At 42.0% G+C, this 15,000-nt stretch overlaps 1 protein-coding gene across 3 annotated transcripts in view; it reads right to left on the bottom strand.

The window, feature by feature from the left end:
- The window catches only part of sema3bl (sema domain, immunoglobulin domain (Ig), short basic domain, secreted, (semaphorin) 3bl), a 107,500-nt gene that overhangs the window by 67,012 nt on the left and 25,488 nt on the right, over positions 1–15,000 (bottom strand). The gene's annotated exons all lie outside the window — the stretch shown is intronic.

Genomic DNA, 15,000 nt, shown 5'->3' with positions numbered 1-15,000 from the left:
ACGCAGCAGGCCATACAAAACTATTAGCAGGGAATGTATCTCAGGGGAGACTAGCGATGAGCAAATATGTACTGTTGTACAGTATCAGTTCTGCAAGCATAACAAAAACTGTAACAAGTTACAAGAGACGCTCCAGTGTTGGGTGACAGAACACTCTTCTTCACCAAACCAATAAATAGATCATCTAAACCAGTGGTTCTCGACCAGCGGTCCGGGGACCACCACATTATTGTTAAACATCTGCATTACTTCATTTACAAGAAGTCCAAACAATCCAGAATATACAATTACAGAATGTAGAATAATTGATATTTTGATCGACGCCTGTTGTCTCTCCTATAGTACCATCATATTATGATGGATTCTATATTATAGAATCTTTGTCTTTGGTCTGAGAGGCTGAGTGGTCCGTGGCTCAAATGCCGAATAAATAATGGACCTTGATTATGAAAAGGGTTGAAAAAGCCCTGCTCTACACACAAGGCTAATCTGGCCCTTTACAATAATCTCTTTTCAACAATACAGATCTCCACGGTGTTGAAATCCCCCGTACAGTACGGTGTTCCGTTCCGCCAACTCAACGAGGAGCAAAGGTGAATCGTCAGATAAGCGTGACATGAGATTTTGGCCCGGGGACAATGGAATGGGATTTCACACTACAGGCTCGCCACGAGGAAATAGAAATGACATTGTTCCCTTGATTAGGATAACCTCTCTCCAAGTATTAGTTACGAAATAAGCGTATAATACCAAGCATATGTTCTGTCTGAGGGAGGTTGATATCAGAGAGAATACACGGTATATGGAACAGTACCATGCATATGTTCTGTCTGAGGGAGGTTGATATCAGAGAGAATACACGGTATATGTTCTGTCTGAGGGAGGTTGATATCAGAGAGAATACACGGTATATGTTCTGTCTGAGGGAGGTTGATATCAGAGAGAATACACGGTATATGTTCTGTCTGAGGGAGGTTGATATCAGAGAGAATACACGGTATATGGAACAGATTTCATATGTTCTGTCTGAGGGAGGTTGATATCAGAGAGAATACACGGTATATGTTCTGTCTGAGGGAGGTTGATATCAGAGAGAATACACGGTATATGGAACAGATTTCACACTTTCAGCCCTTCTCCTCTCATGTGTGACAATAGAAACCAAATTGCCCATGATTAGGAAATACCCAATCTGATATGGTATTTAATTTATATACATAATTCTGTATTGCAGACCCTGACTGAGACAATGGAACAGAATGACACACTGCTTTTCAACCGCAACACGTGGAAATGAAAACGGAATTGTTCTTTAATGAGCAAAAAATCTCTCCAAGTATTTAGTTTCCAAAAAGTGTGTTGGAAGTAAATGCTACTATCTATTAGCCCTTCATATGGGATTTCCTTCCATTGGCTCATTTTATAGATTTTCCTTAACCATGTACCTTATGTGCATGCTGACAGTGACTGTGATCTGTCATTACATGAGACTATTTTTTACAGTCTCATCCTATTGCTATTGTTACTATGCAACTTGTGTATATGTATCATGCACCTCATATTTCTCACTGCTATATTGTTGTCTGATCTGTTATTGTGTTGCTATCTCTTTATGCCTGTAAATCTGTGATGTGACAATAAAATTGAGTTGAGTACCCACGTTGTGCACGTATAGGTGCGTGCACAAGTGTGTGTGTGTGTGTGTGTGTGTGTGCGTGCGCCGTGCGTGCGTGCGTCGCACACATGCACACACGCACAATATTCCAACTGTACTACTCTCAGCATCAGTACATGAAAACAAAAACGAATGGAAAGTCTCTCCGCAAGAAAATTTAAATTAAATTGTCTATGACGAGCAGATCTAATTTAATCAATTATATAATATTTAGTGCCAAAAAGTGCAATAGAGTATGTTTGTATTGACTACCACAGAGCAGATCTAAAACAATGCATCATTGTTTGGTACACTAGGGAACACGCTTTTCTTTGGCTGTGTGTGGCTGTGAAACACGGCATCAAAATGAGAGACAATATAATATGAATATTGTGCTGGAGAGCCAATGAAACTCTTCAGTTCAGACCTCCCAAGTCTCCTTGCTCATAATGTACTGTACAGGCTTTCATATCAGCATTAAAGGTTTGTGACAGATTTATCTCTGACGTTATGAATCACACTTTATCATGGCCGCCTTAAATGGGCAGACTAATACAGCCTTAACCCATTTTGACCTGAGGACTATTCTACAAATGCCTTCTAAATCTTTTTCTGAAAAACCCATGTTTCTATGTCAGTCGTTCTCAAACATGGACCCCCAAAAAGATATGAAATTGGCCGTCGACCCCCATCTCAAAATATGTTGTTCCAGGGACCCCCTCCCCCCCACATTTTCACGATTTTTCAAAAATAGCAGACCTACAAGCTCGTATGAGCTTATAGATCTGCTATTTTTCAATAGCTAAAGCATAACATAATGCTTAAAACACCAAAAAGGGTTCCCGCCCAGGATGGTCTAATACAGCCTTAAGCTTGTCTACATCTCTGACATGTGGTCATCTTTATCCGGAGCCTTGTAGCTCTAAACGCTGTGATATTAAGGTCTGGAAGTGCTTTAGCCAGGCCTCTCCACTGCAGTGATGCAGTGGAGGGTAACTTCTCCTAAACTCAGGAAATCCATTCCACCTCGTTACATTAATGAAATATGTATCTGCATTTCAAAGCTGATCTCTTACATTAAGTCATCATGGATTCAGAGAAGGTAGATCAAAACTGAATTACCAGTTTAGGCATTTAGCAGATGCAGTTAATCAAAGCGACTTTGAAGTTGCTGCAAAACTTTTATTAGGAGTTTAGAGTTGTGTTTTTGGGTCTCATACACGTTGTGTGTGTGTACAGTATGTTGTGTGAGTTCACCATGGCAACAGGTCCTACAGGACCTATAGTAAGAACACATTAATAATCCAATGGCATTGTGATGGCAAACAATGGGACTGGGACATATTGTTAACACTTTTTTTGCTCAGGAATCTTTCAGAATAAAGGCGCTAGAGTGCCCAGCAGATGAGGCAGATTTTACTCTGAAAAGCCCCGCCTTCCATTTCCCCCCAAAACCGGGAGGTGTAATGTTCCATTACGACCTCGCGCTGTCAAGTCTCATCTCTCTCTAGAAGCGTTAATATCGCCGTTCTGATCAAAACCATGGAGAGCGACGTAGATTCAGAGAGAATAGACGGTTTTGTCGGGGCCGTAAACAAGGAAGTGAACGGCTGTGCGCGTGCACGAAACATGACGCCGAGCGCTGCACAAGGCGTTGCCTAACAACGGCCCTGTCAAAAAATATATAGAGTTTAGCGATCCGGTTTTATATCATTACACTCCTACAGGTGCAATTCCAAAGTAGTCTGGAGACGTCCGGGGCACAAAACCTGTTTTGTGCCACACCCGTCTTCTGACGGGTTCAAAAGATTATCTCTTACCTGCCAACGGCATCCATCTTGAAACGAACGAGAGATAAACAAAAACAGTCGAAAAACATCTGATTATATAGTCCCATAATAGCCGCGATCTTCAGCGGAATCTAATCCTCCGATTTGGTGAGATGAGATAAGTCACAGTGGTCTGAACCGGCACTGGTCTATAACCGTGGGCCACAACAGGACCCGTAAATTGTAGTAAAACCTGGCATGTAGTAATCGATGTGGGTAAAAGATAAAAAAAGATATATGTGTGTCATGCCTGCCTATAGCCAATGGATTATACAGTATATATGCACAAATATACATTATATTTGTCTGAAACCAAAGGTCTCAATCACTGGAACTCAGTCATCTGTGGTGGAACTGACAGAGGTCATTACATTTACAAAACCCAGGAGGATGTTCCATACTGTGAGATTCGAGAGTACAAAGGTGATGCAATGCAGTAGGTACGAGACCGAGTCAGAACATAATGATGTCAGCGTCCATATGTTTAGGTACGAGACCGAGTCAGAACATAATGATGTCAGCGTCCATATGTTTAGGTACGAGACCGAGTCAGAACATAATGATGTCAGCGTCCATATGTTTCAGTCAGATTGCATGCATTGATAGCGTAGCGTAGAGTCAAGCGTTTTCTTCAAAGTAGCATACATTACATTGATTTAAGTCACAATAACTCAGGCTCTGTTAAAAGCCTGGCTCACCAACTCAAAATGGTGTAAATCATCCAGACACGTCACACACTGGGCATCTAAAACACGCCTGACTTGTATTTATTTAAAATTAAATCAGGGATGGTCTAATCTCTGGCTAGATACACGTATAGCATGAATTAAACCAAGTCATCTGTGACGTTCTTTATGGCTGATGGCATTGAACCAGTGTCAACAAGAAAGCATTCTTATACATTCCTGAGTGAAGTTTATATGCTGTGAAGCCTGGCTCGCAACGGTGCGAATCAGTGAAAAGCAGTTAAATGCCTGACTGATATGAATCTGGACCCATCTAAACTATGACCTGCTATCATCTCTGTCACTTTAGGTTAGTTACCACATAAATCGCATTGTCCATGACGCATGGAAAATATATGTCCCCACTATGTAAAGCAGGGGTTCTCAACGTTTTTGGCCGGGGACCCCCGGAAATGCTTTGGCAATATCTCGGGACCCCCGCCCCGCCCCCTCCCGACCCCCAATATCAATTGACTGCTACAATAACCTTAACGCATTTTGGGCGGGAACCCCTTTTGGTGTTTTAAGCATTATGTTATAATTTAGCTATTGAAAAATAGCAGATCTACAAGCTCATAGCGCGCCACCGAGTGGCGCGCTACGAGCTTGTAGGTCTGCTATTTTTGAAAAACCGTGAAAAAAAGGAAAAAAAAAGATATATATATATTTTTTTTTAAATAATTTGGGGACCCCCTAAAATAATTTGGCGACCCCCCGAGGGGTCGTGACCCACGGGTTGAGAACCCCTGATGTAAAGCAACTGAGTGTTTAGCAAAATCACACCCGTGTGAAGTGAGGGGCGCTCTTATCATCATTCTCCATGCATTGTCAATGGGAATTTAATCTTTGTGCAGGACAAAAACAGCCGATTTGCCCGTCTACATATGACGTCAATTCTCCATTCATTGTCAATAGCATTTAATGTTTGGACAAGAATCTACACTATAGCTAAATATAGGAGGGGCTAGAGCCCCTCACAAAATAAAACTGAGGTATTATAATTAGTATTACTAGACCAGAGCCTGGCTGTAGAGCACCGAGTCGGTAACGATGGAAGTTGGAGATCCATGCCCCACCCGGCTATGCAATACCTGTTGTACCCGTGTCAGAGTACCCGTTCCACCCATCTGTCCGTGTCCCTTTTATGCCCATGTATGGAGATTTCTGTATCTGTCTCTCTGTGTCCCTTTATTTTCCTATATATGGAGTTCTGTGTCAGACATGCCCAAATATGGAGTGTTGTGATGTCAGAAGAGGCCAGCTCCATACAGTATATGGAGCCTGGGCAGGGGCCCTATCCAGAACCTAGGCAGAGGCCTTTTGTGGCGGTTCTGGACAACTGTGGGTTTGACCGACTCGACACTCCCTGTGGGGGTGTGGAACGTGTAGTATTTAGCCAGTATTTAGCCATGGTGTTTCCTGTGTCATTAACCATTTCCTCTAAAGTTTAAACAAAAACTGAATTGCAACCAGGGATGGCTGGTATCAATGGGCTAGCCTTAGGCTTAGACCAATGACAGCTCCTGCTTGTGTGCAGCTGTTTATGTGAAGGATTAACAATGGCGGGTGAAGTTTATTATTTCTTTTCTAATACGTTTTCTCCCATGTCCGTGGAGGGGGAAAAAATAACTTAAGAGATTGGGGGCATATCGTTTTTGTGGGAAATATAAGCCTTTAAATTCCATAATTATGCCAAATGTCCGTTTCAAATTCCAACAGAATCTGTTATTTCAACACATCACATCATTTCTAGGTCAAAGGGACAACATATTATCATATGGATAAGCTGCCACAAGTAGAACTAATACAGTCTCCAAGTCGTCTCCCCTTTCAACCCCGCACAGTAAAAGCCAGTGTTCATCTCAGACAGTGTTGTTTTCGTCGACTAAAACTAAGACGAAAATTACTCGTCGACTACCTTTTTTCACTGGCGAAAACTAAACGGAAACTAAATGAAAACAAGCTATGATGACTAAAACTAAGACTAAATATATTGACAATTTCGTCAACAAATACAAACTAGACTAAAATGTTAGGAAGGGAGAAGTCATTTTTCAGTTGGTTTCATGCTGAAAATAGCCGATCAACAAGCTCACAACGCGTCGCAGCGCGACGCGTTGTGAGCTTGTAGATCGGCTAGCAAGTGTAAAATCAGTCATTAGACGGCATCAAGGCGCGACAAAATACAATTTAGTCGAGTAAAATCTTATGATATTTAGTCGACTAAAACTAGACTAACACTAACACATTCCAAGTGACTAAAATGTGACTAAAACTAAATGAAGTCTCATTCCAAAGACTATGACTAAACTAAAATGGAAATTTGCTGCCAAAAACAACACTACTCTCAGAGGGTGTAAAAATTGACCTATACTGCACAGAACGGAGCCACACAACCAGACAAAATGAAAGAGTCTTTGTTGCAAAGCATGGTTTATGAGCCAAATTAAATCATTCTGAACGTTTTATACCATAACTGAAAGTGGCGTCTGTGAGTCCAATCCTATTCTGTTTATGTGAATCGGCACCAGTGCAGTGGATGGAATATATTCAACATAACATGAACATTTACATGAGACTAATCAGTATTTATTTTACTTTTTTCCCCCCATATAATTATAATTGTTTTTCTTCCCGGATTTGATTTGTTGCAGAGGTTCTTAACGACGACTGCTGGTAGAGGTGCTGGAATGGTTTAATAGATCTATGGCTTACAGTATATTCAACCACAGCCTCTGTATTGCTGATTTTACTGCACTTCGTTACACATTTCATGATCAGGTTTATTACAGAGAGGGCGATAAGCCCCAGATTGGACAACACCACCCAAATGTTAGTGGGCAGATGAGAGGAAGGCTTGGACGGCAGGCCCGGTTCTCATTGATTTCACAATGGCTCGATTGTTTGCAGTTGGCAATAGATCTTCAAAATACTTTACAATAGCTTCTCTTAAGCTTTTGGGAGGAGTCTTTGAATGAGAGACAATTGAACGCTGTATACAGTGAGAATTGGCATCACACTGAATAAAGGCAACAGGCCTTTAAAAGAACTCAACCAGATTTAATACAATGACTTTATGCTTCCATTTTTATTATCAGGAACATGTGATGCAGCCAAAGTGCGTCACAGCGAAGACACTGCTGAAGCATATTGGAGCTATACTGTCCACAATGTCATCTAATAAAAGCAGAGGATAGTTCATTTAACACTAGCTGGGTGTGACCTAATCGAAGCCTATACTCATTAGAGAAAGAAGCTTCCGCAGGAAAACCCTGGATCATCAAAACACTACAGATCAGCTCAAATGCTGGATAAATCTGTACCGCTGGTGTTCATTTTAAGTGGGACAGACTGTACACAGAAAAATCCCCACACAGCAAAATTCCTGTCTTCATTTATAAATCCAAGAGTGTACAAATGGAACCTGCAGATAAAACACCCATTGATTGTTGCAATAGCTAAAGACACTTTTGACGACTCCTATGTCTATTATTGTGACCTTTACCTGTACACTGCCTGTGTCTAAATAATCCATCTCAGTAAAGACAAACGACACAAAATATGGATGAAAAAAGTATGATAAAAGGCTTTTGATTCTACCGTGTGCGCAGGCTGCCACCTTTTGTCTGTCCTGCTTTCAACAGATATACCCTATATATACCCTTCTGTCATTACACTGGATTCACTGAATGAATGTCGTTTCACAATGTTTGGCTCTGGTAGATGCATGGCATTGAACTGGAAGAACCTTTCAACGATTGTCTCCATTACACAGCTAGCTGGGGAGGGGAGGGGAGGGGAGGGGAGATTCAGCCAGCTTTATACCAAGAAAGACAGGGATGAGAGGGGTATCAAGGGGAATTAAAGAATGGATGAGGTGGGCGAGATCTGGCTATGTGCGTGTACTTGAACTGCTCATTCCTTTCTTTGTCTCATCTCCTCCCTCCTGTTTCAGCCTTCTCTCTAACTCCCCCACAACACACGCACGCGCGCGTATAGCCACACGCGCACACGCACACGCACACGCACACGCACACACACACACACACACACACACACACACACACACACACACACACACACACACACACACACAGAGAGCAGGATGACATGTTGACGCAAATGTTTCCACCACTGGGTAGAAACCAGTGAACAGAGAACATACTGTGGATTACAGTACATTGTGCAAGAGGAAATTAGACAAACGCAATACCTTTTGCATTCCCATTGCTGGTCTGCTGCTAAGACACGTGAAGATGATTTAAAAAAAGAAAAGAAAATGCTTGCTGCTTTAAAAGCACTCACAATCTCCATGTGTGCCACTGCATGTCTTCTAAATAATGTAAACCCTGTAAAGTCTCTGAAAATAAATATCAAAAGACGTGCTTACAACAAATCACAGCTAATACGGCATCTACAAGGACAAATGAATAAATGATCAGAAAGCACTCCAAACAGAAACATATTGTATGTTTTCTTTATGATGTTGGCTGATGTTTCAACACTGAGGCCATGTTCAGACTGGCAGCACAAATATGATTTTTGGCATATCCAAATTGGAATCAGATTTGTTTTGTTAGGTCTGAACAGAAAAAACACACATGGAAGCTGTTTTTCTTTTTCTTTTTTTCCTCAATCTCGATGCTATATACCCATCAGGTCAGGCCTCAACCTGTCCAAAATGACACTCAAAAAGCAAACGCGAGGTTCGAGGATTTTTAACTTAAAAGGAGAATTCCATGCTAGAAGGCTTTCTTACCTTTATTTGTAGTTGTTACGTCCCCACCAAAGAGGTCCAGGTGTTATTTTGTGCAAAAGTGCATTATTGGCTATTTCCCCTACCATAAGCCCTCAGTGAATTGCAATGAATTGCATTGAATTGCATCGAATTGAATGGGGCTATGGGGTGTTGCGTTGTTTTTTTTATATATATCCTCTCTTCATAATGTAAATAGTATCCCAAGTGGCACACTTGGGATACTACTTATTTCGATGGAAATAAGCAAATTAGCACAAAAACCCAACCCCCATTGAGGGCTTATATTAGAGGAAATAGCTAATAATGCACTTTTGCACAAAATAACACCTGGACCTCTTTGTTGGGGACGTAACAACTACAAATAAAGGTAAGAAAGCCTTCTAGCATGGGATTCTCCTTTAAGCTGTTAACTGGCTTATGGTCAGCCTAATTAACAGTGGATTGTGCCTTCTACCTGCACTATTCATGTGTTTAATTCGTCATTTTAATGCCAATAGAAAAATCTGTGATATACACACTACATCTCATTCTCACACGGTAATCCTATAGTATTATACCCAGTCCTGATGGTGGCGGTAACGTCACCATTATGCCGATTTTGACCAAATAGAGCGAATCTGGCGATGTCACTTCCGGTTTAAGGAACAATAACATCCGGTACTAGCTTTGGACTGTGCAGCACTATCAGATGTCCGGGATGCTAAGCGATCATCGTTGATTTTAATAACTAAGTCAAATTAAGCTATAATCAAGCCCAAAATATCGCATTTTACGCAGCGATGCACATAAAGACCGCGTGCATGCGTGATCGACCGTGCACACGCGGATTCCGGCCGGTTTTAGGTAGATTACATCGGCCGTTAGCCAAACAAGCTAAAAGTTGCTACATTTTGTTATATTAAGCTCCCGATTACAGGGGATTAAAAGATATCAATTACGTCAGTGGCCATGAGGGATTTATTGATTCATTACGTCAATTACGTCAATAGCCATAAGGGGGTTAAGAAGTGAGTGTGTTATGGAAGACATGGTGAGCAACAGTCCCTGGACAGAGGAGGAATGGCCTGTCTGCTAACACTTAAACTGACCGTTTGTGATGCTACATTAACACATTTTGCTGGGTGATCCTATGGAAACCCGTCACGGACCCCTGCTGGTCCCCGGGCCCCACATTGAGAACCACTGATACATTTCAGGTTGTTGTGGTACTATAAGGCTGTATTATCTTTCTTATGTGTCCAACCGAAACAATGGCGGCTGATTTTTGCTTAGCTTTGGCAAGGTGATACATGTACCTTTCACTGTCTATAGATATCATCACACCAGGGTAAAATTGTATGCAGCTGTGCTGAATATACACATAGCTGATGTAATAATATATGGATGTTTATAGATAACTGGAGCATAACTGATATGGACTGGAATAAGGGAAAAGCTACACAATTGGCTAGAACGCAGGTAAATGAAATCCCTTGTTTGAGCAAATAATTTGTCGGTTATTTTTGGTTTATACAATGTGCTTCCTGTATATCTTAGAGATACTAAATGGCCTGCTCAAGTACTGATTATTTTTCCACAAGAGAGCTATAGTGAAATGAAGTCTTCTAATGAGGTTCAGCTGCGAAGCTCTGCTCAAGCTGCTGTTGTTACTGTACGTCACATGCATCTGGGAGTTGATATACCATACTGTACGGTTCAACAATAACTTCATCAATGCCCGCCTCTGTGTCTTTCTCTCTGCCTCGTCTCCTCAAGTCCTCATGTCCCTGTTCCTCTCCATTTCTCGTCCTTTTGCCAATTCTGCTTCCACCTATTACTCCCTCTATCTCTCAACCTTCCCTCGCTCGCGCCCTCTCACTCTCCCCCTTAAACTAATCAAATCCCTTCGTTGCGGAGCCAGAAGCCCTGTGTTTCATCCTTGCTTGATGACAAGAGGAACTCTGTTGAACTGCACTTAACCCTTAGAAGATGAAAGACGCCAATTGGCGTCTTCATCAGAATTCCGTAAATGATCAATGACGCCAATTGGCGTCTTCACAGTTTTTGATGAATCTAAACATATTAATATGCTCCGAAGCGCTGTTTAAATTCCTGAGCTTATATTCCAACTACATTACCCAGAAAACCCGTGTCACGTGACACACGTGTACGTGTTGCCATTGGAAGCTGGTCCCACCCCCTGTAAACAGTGGGGGCAGAGGGAGTCTTCATAGTTATCATTGTTTTGCCTGTTTGCCGTCTCGCCCGAGCGATTTTCTAGCAGAAAAAGTTGAAAGCAGTACTATTTATTTGAGCGAGTTTTGTGGTAGTAGTATTGATCCATACGCGTCCCAGTCGCCTTCTCCAGGCGGAGTAGCCCTGGTCCAGTGCTTACAGCGAGACTCGCTGCTCCCTCCCTCCTTTTTTCATTGTCTCCCCATCGTCGTCCGATGAGCTATACCGGGAAACCATTGAAGAAGACGATCAACCCGGAATGTTTTGAGGTAATCTTATTGTAGAAAATGCCCTTCTATAGTGATCAGAAATCATAAGATGATCGCTACAAATAGATGCTTGGATAATTACTACTACTAGTCAGATCATGACGCCAGAATGACTCACCACGATGGCCCCCAGCCATTAGCCAGCACCGAAGGTGCTGGCTAATGGTGTTGGTCGGTGCATTGGTGCTGGCTAAGGGCTGGAGGGGGGGTTGGTGTCGATCGGTTGGTTTTTGCAGTACAAATGTATCGTAGCAGGCATGCACGCATGGCAGTACAAGTATTTTATATTGTAGCGTGCCTTATAGGCGATCTGATCTTTAGAGTAATGTTCGCTCCTTTTATTTACTGTCTACAAAGACGGAGAACAAACATGCATCGTTTACTGAAGCAACGCGTGGTTATGATGACGTTGCTACAAGGATCGGAGGGGGGACGGGGAGTGAAGCTAACAGTAGCGTATTATATAAGATCTGTATGACGTTTCATTGACGTGCATGATAATTGCATTCATTGTATATTGTATACAATCATGATTGTACATTGTTTAGTGTGTCTCCGTGTGATGATGATGATGACGATGATGTCAGATAGCCTACGTCCCCCCCCCCCCCCCCCAACTGGCTATTGGCCGGGCTGACTACAGCTAAATGTTTATTTTTTATATATTTAGAACTGGCATCAGATGGAGGATGATGATGATGATGATGAAGACGAAGAGTCAAGACTGCGATGGAGTTCTCCGACACTGAACCGGATGCATTCATTCATTTCAGTTGTTGTTTTTTTTAAATTTAGCCTACACACACACACACCGTCAAGAACAACTGGAATGCAGTGGTTTGGGGACACTGGGGAGTTTGGGGACAACTGTTTTGTATGTAGGCCTATTTATTTTCTGTAATATTTATTATAATTGTATTATGTTAGTCATAAAAAATAAAAGACAAGCTTTTACAATGAGTTAGACCTGTCATGGCTATTTTGTTCACTAGTCTGAGGTTTATGGTTTGACTAAGCGAGTTTCAACTGTGATTTACTCTGTAACGGTAGATGGTAAGAACCCAATTTTTTTGTTATAATACAGTATACATTCAAGTCTATATTTTGATACATATCATGGGCACAAAGTCATATCAAAACAATGTCCTTGGATGAGTTTTTTATCAAAACTGTTTCTTCACAACAGGTTTTTGAGATACATGCATGAATAGACACGGTACTGGTAAGACTATGTAAACATGGTATATATCAAAATGTGCGTTAGAATGTCTAATTTTACCCCAAAAAAGAATTGAGTTTATATGATGTTCCATTTCAGAGCTAGGGGGACTTTTAGCTGGATAGGTCAGATTGATCATGACTGACCATGCTATTTATAGATGGCAAAATATCTACAGTGGTACATGTGAGAAACTTTTTATTTTATTTTAATTGAACTAGACAACTCACCCTTTAAAATGAGATATTGCATGGCTATGTACGCCCAGCAGAAAAAAAGTTATTTAGAAAATAAAACTTCAACCGGTCATAACTTTTTTTGTTGTCCTAGAAACACTACCCAGTGTAAATGCAGGCTCTTTTAAATGGCTTCCAACACCACAACTAAACATTTTATCAACTAAGTTCATTTTTTTCCTGGAAGCAGACAAGCCAAGCTTTCTCTGAAGGTCTTTCGTTGTCACACATTCACAGCAGAGAATTTTCAATAAATCATTCAAAAACGCCATTCTGCCATAGAGAAGTCTAAAAACTATATAGAAATCCATGAAACTCTCAAAGAGTTAATGGATCTGACTCCTGAATTCCAAGTCATTCCTCATGTCTCTTTGCCGCGTGCCAAGAGAGAGTCACTGTAATTCCTCCACTCCGACACGCAGTGTTTGACAACTCTTTGATGACAAATATGCATGTAGATGAAAGGCGACGCCTAAGAAAAACCAAGCGAAAGCGGGGCTGATTTATGACCAGCTACAGTTTTACAGGTGTTTCAGTGTGTGTGCGTGCGTGCCTGCGTGCCTGCGTGCGTGCCTGCGTGCCTGCGTGCCTGCGTGCGTGCGTGCGTGCGTGCGTGCGTGCGTGCACGCCTGCGTTGAGGGGAGTGTGTATGAAGTCATCTAAATGTTTTGGAAAGGTCATTCAGACGGGAGGTGAAGTTTGCTTGAATAGAGGTGATTGGCAGACTGTGTGAGGAGTTAGACCAATAGGAGACCAGATCGGCAGACTGTGTGAGGAGTTAGACCAATAGGAGACCAGATTGGCAGACTGTGTGAGGAGTTAGACCAATAGGAGACCAGATTGGCAGACTGTGTGAGGAGTTAGACCAATAGGAGACCAGATTGGCAGACTGTGTGAGGAGTTAGACCAATAGGAGACCAGATTGGCAGACTGTGTGAGGAGTTAGACCAATAGGAGACCAGATTGGCAGACTGTGTGAGGAGTTAGACCAATAGGAGACCAGATTGGCAGACTGTGTGAGGAGTTAGACCAATAGGAGACCAGATTGGCAGACTGTGTGAGGAGTTAGACCAATAGGAGACCAGATCCCAAACCTTTGCATAATGTGTACTCAGTATGCCCTTACTGTTCTAACATCACTTCATTTCACTCAAGTAAAAAATAAATAAAAATAAACTTGTGGTGAAGTGGGGCGCCCAGCCGCCCTCTGTATTTATATTGGCTATTTGACGTCTCACATCGTCAATGATTGTTTAACTGTTGCCCTAAAACATTAAAAGTCCATAGCCTTTGGCTGTCATTCAATTGTTGTTTAAAGTGCTCCAAACATTAAAAGTCCATTACATATGATGTAATTTCAAGCGCCCCTCGCCTCAAAAATACATTTAGAATCGGTCGGATCAGCAGTTGTCCAGAAACTGTAAAATGACAAAATGACCAAAACACAAATGTGAAATATGCTATACAATAATGCACATAGAAATATTATGCATGTTGCATCAGTACACATATTATAAGGCAAGGCCTATAATTCACCAGCACATTAAACATAAGAGGCCTGTTACAGAAGGTAACCGGTACCGTCGCCCATAATCCATCTCGCCCTTGTTTTTCACCCCGCCAACCTCACGCCGACCGCTCGGTGCGGCGGTTCTTGTATTCTTTATTTTGTTTTACTGAGAATAAGGTTATAAATAAGCTTAGGGTTAATGGTAATGGGCATATTGCATTACCTGAGGGGCATGCGCTCCCAATGGGCATCACCCTAGTATGTAAAACGCTAGCTGTTTCTTGTGTCTGTCCGTATCTACCAACTACAGTAAATGTGATTCTTATTAAGATGCGGTAAATGCGGAGAAGCCAGACGTTATAGCAGTGCAGCTGCAACTACCCAGCGTGTCCCGTCGACAACCCTCCAGCAGGAATGTGGAACTACGTTCTTTGCCACAAAAGATGCAATACAGCCCCGACGCTGTTCACCCAACAGTGTCCATTACTGTGCCAGACAGAAAATGGTCAGAAAACCACTCGTCTGCCTGCACACATACTGCGCACCGCTGCTGGCGCTGGATTCAGTCTCGACAGAGCACTTTCC

The sequence above is a fragment of the Electrona antarctica genome (assembly GCF_951216825.1).
Source record: "Electrona antarctica genome assembly, chromosome: 2".
Classification (NCBI taxonomy): Eukaryota; Metazoa; Chordata; class Actinopteri; order Myctophiformes; family Myctophidae; genus Electrona; species Electrona antarctica.
Note: the sequence above shows the minus strand (reverse complement) of the source record. Positions and strands in the feature narration are given on the sequence as shown.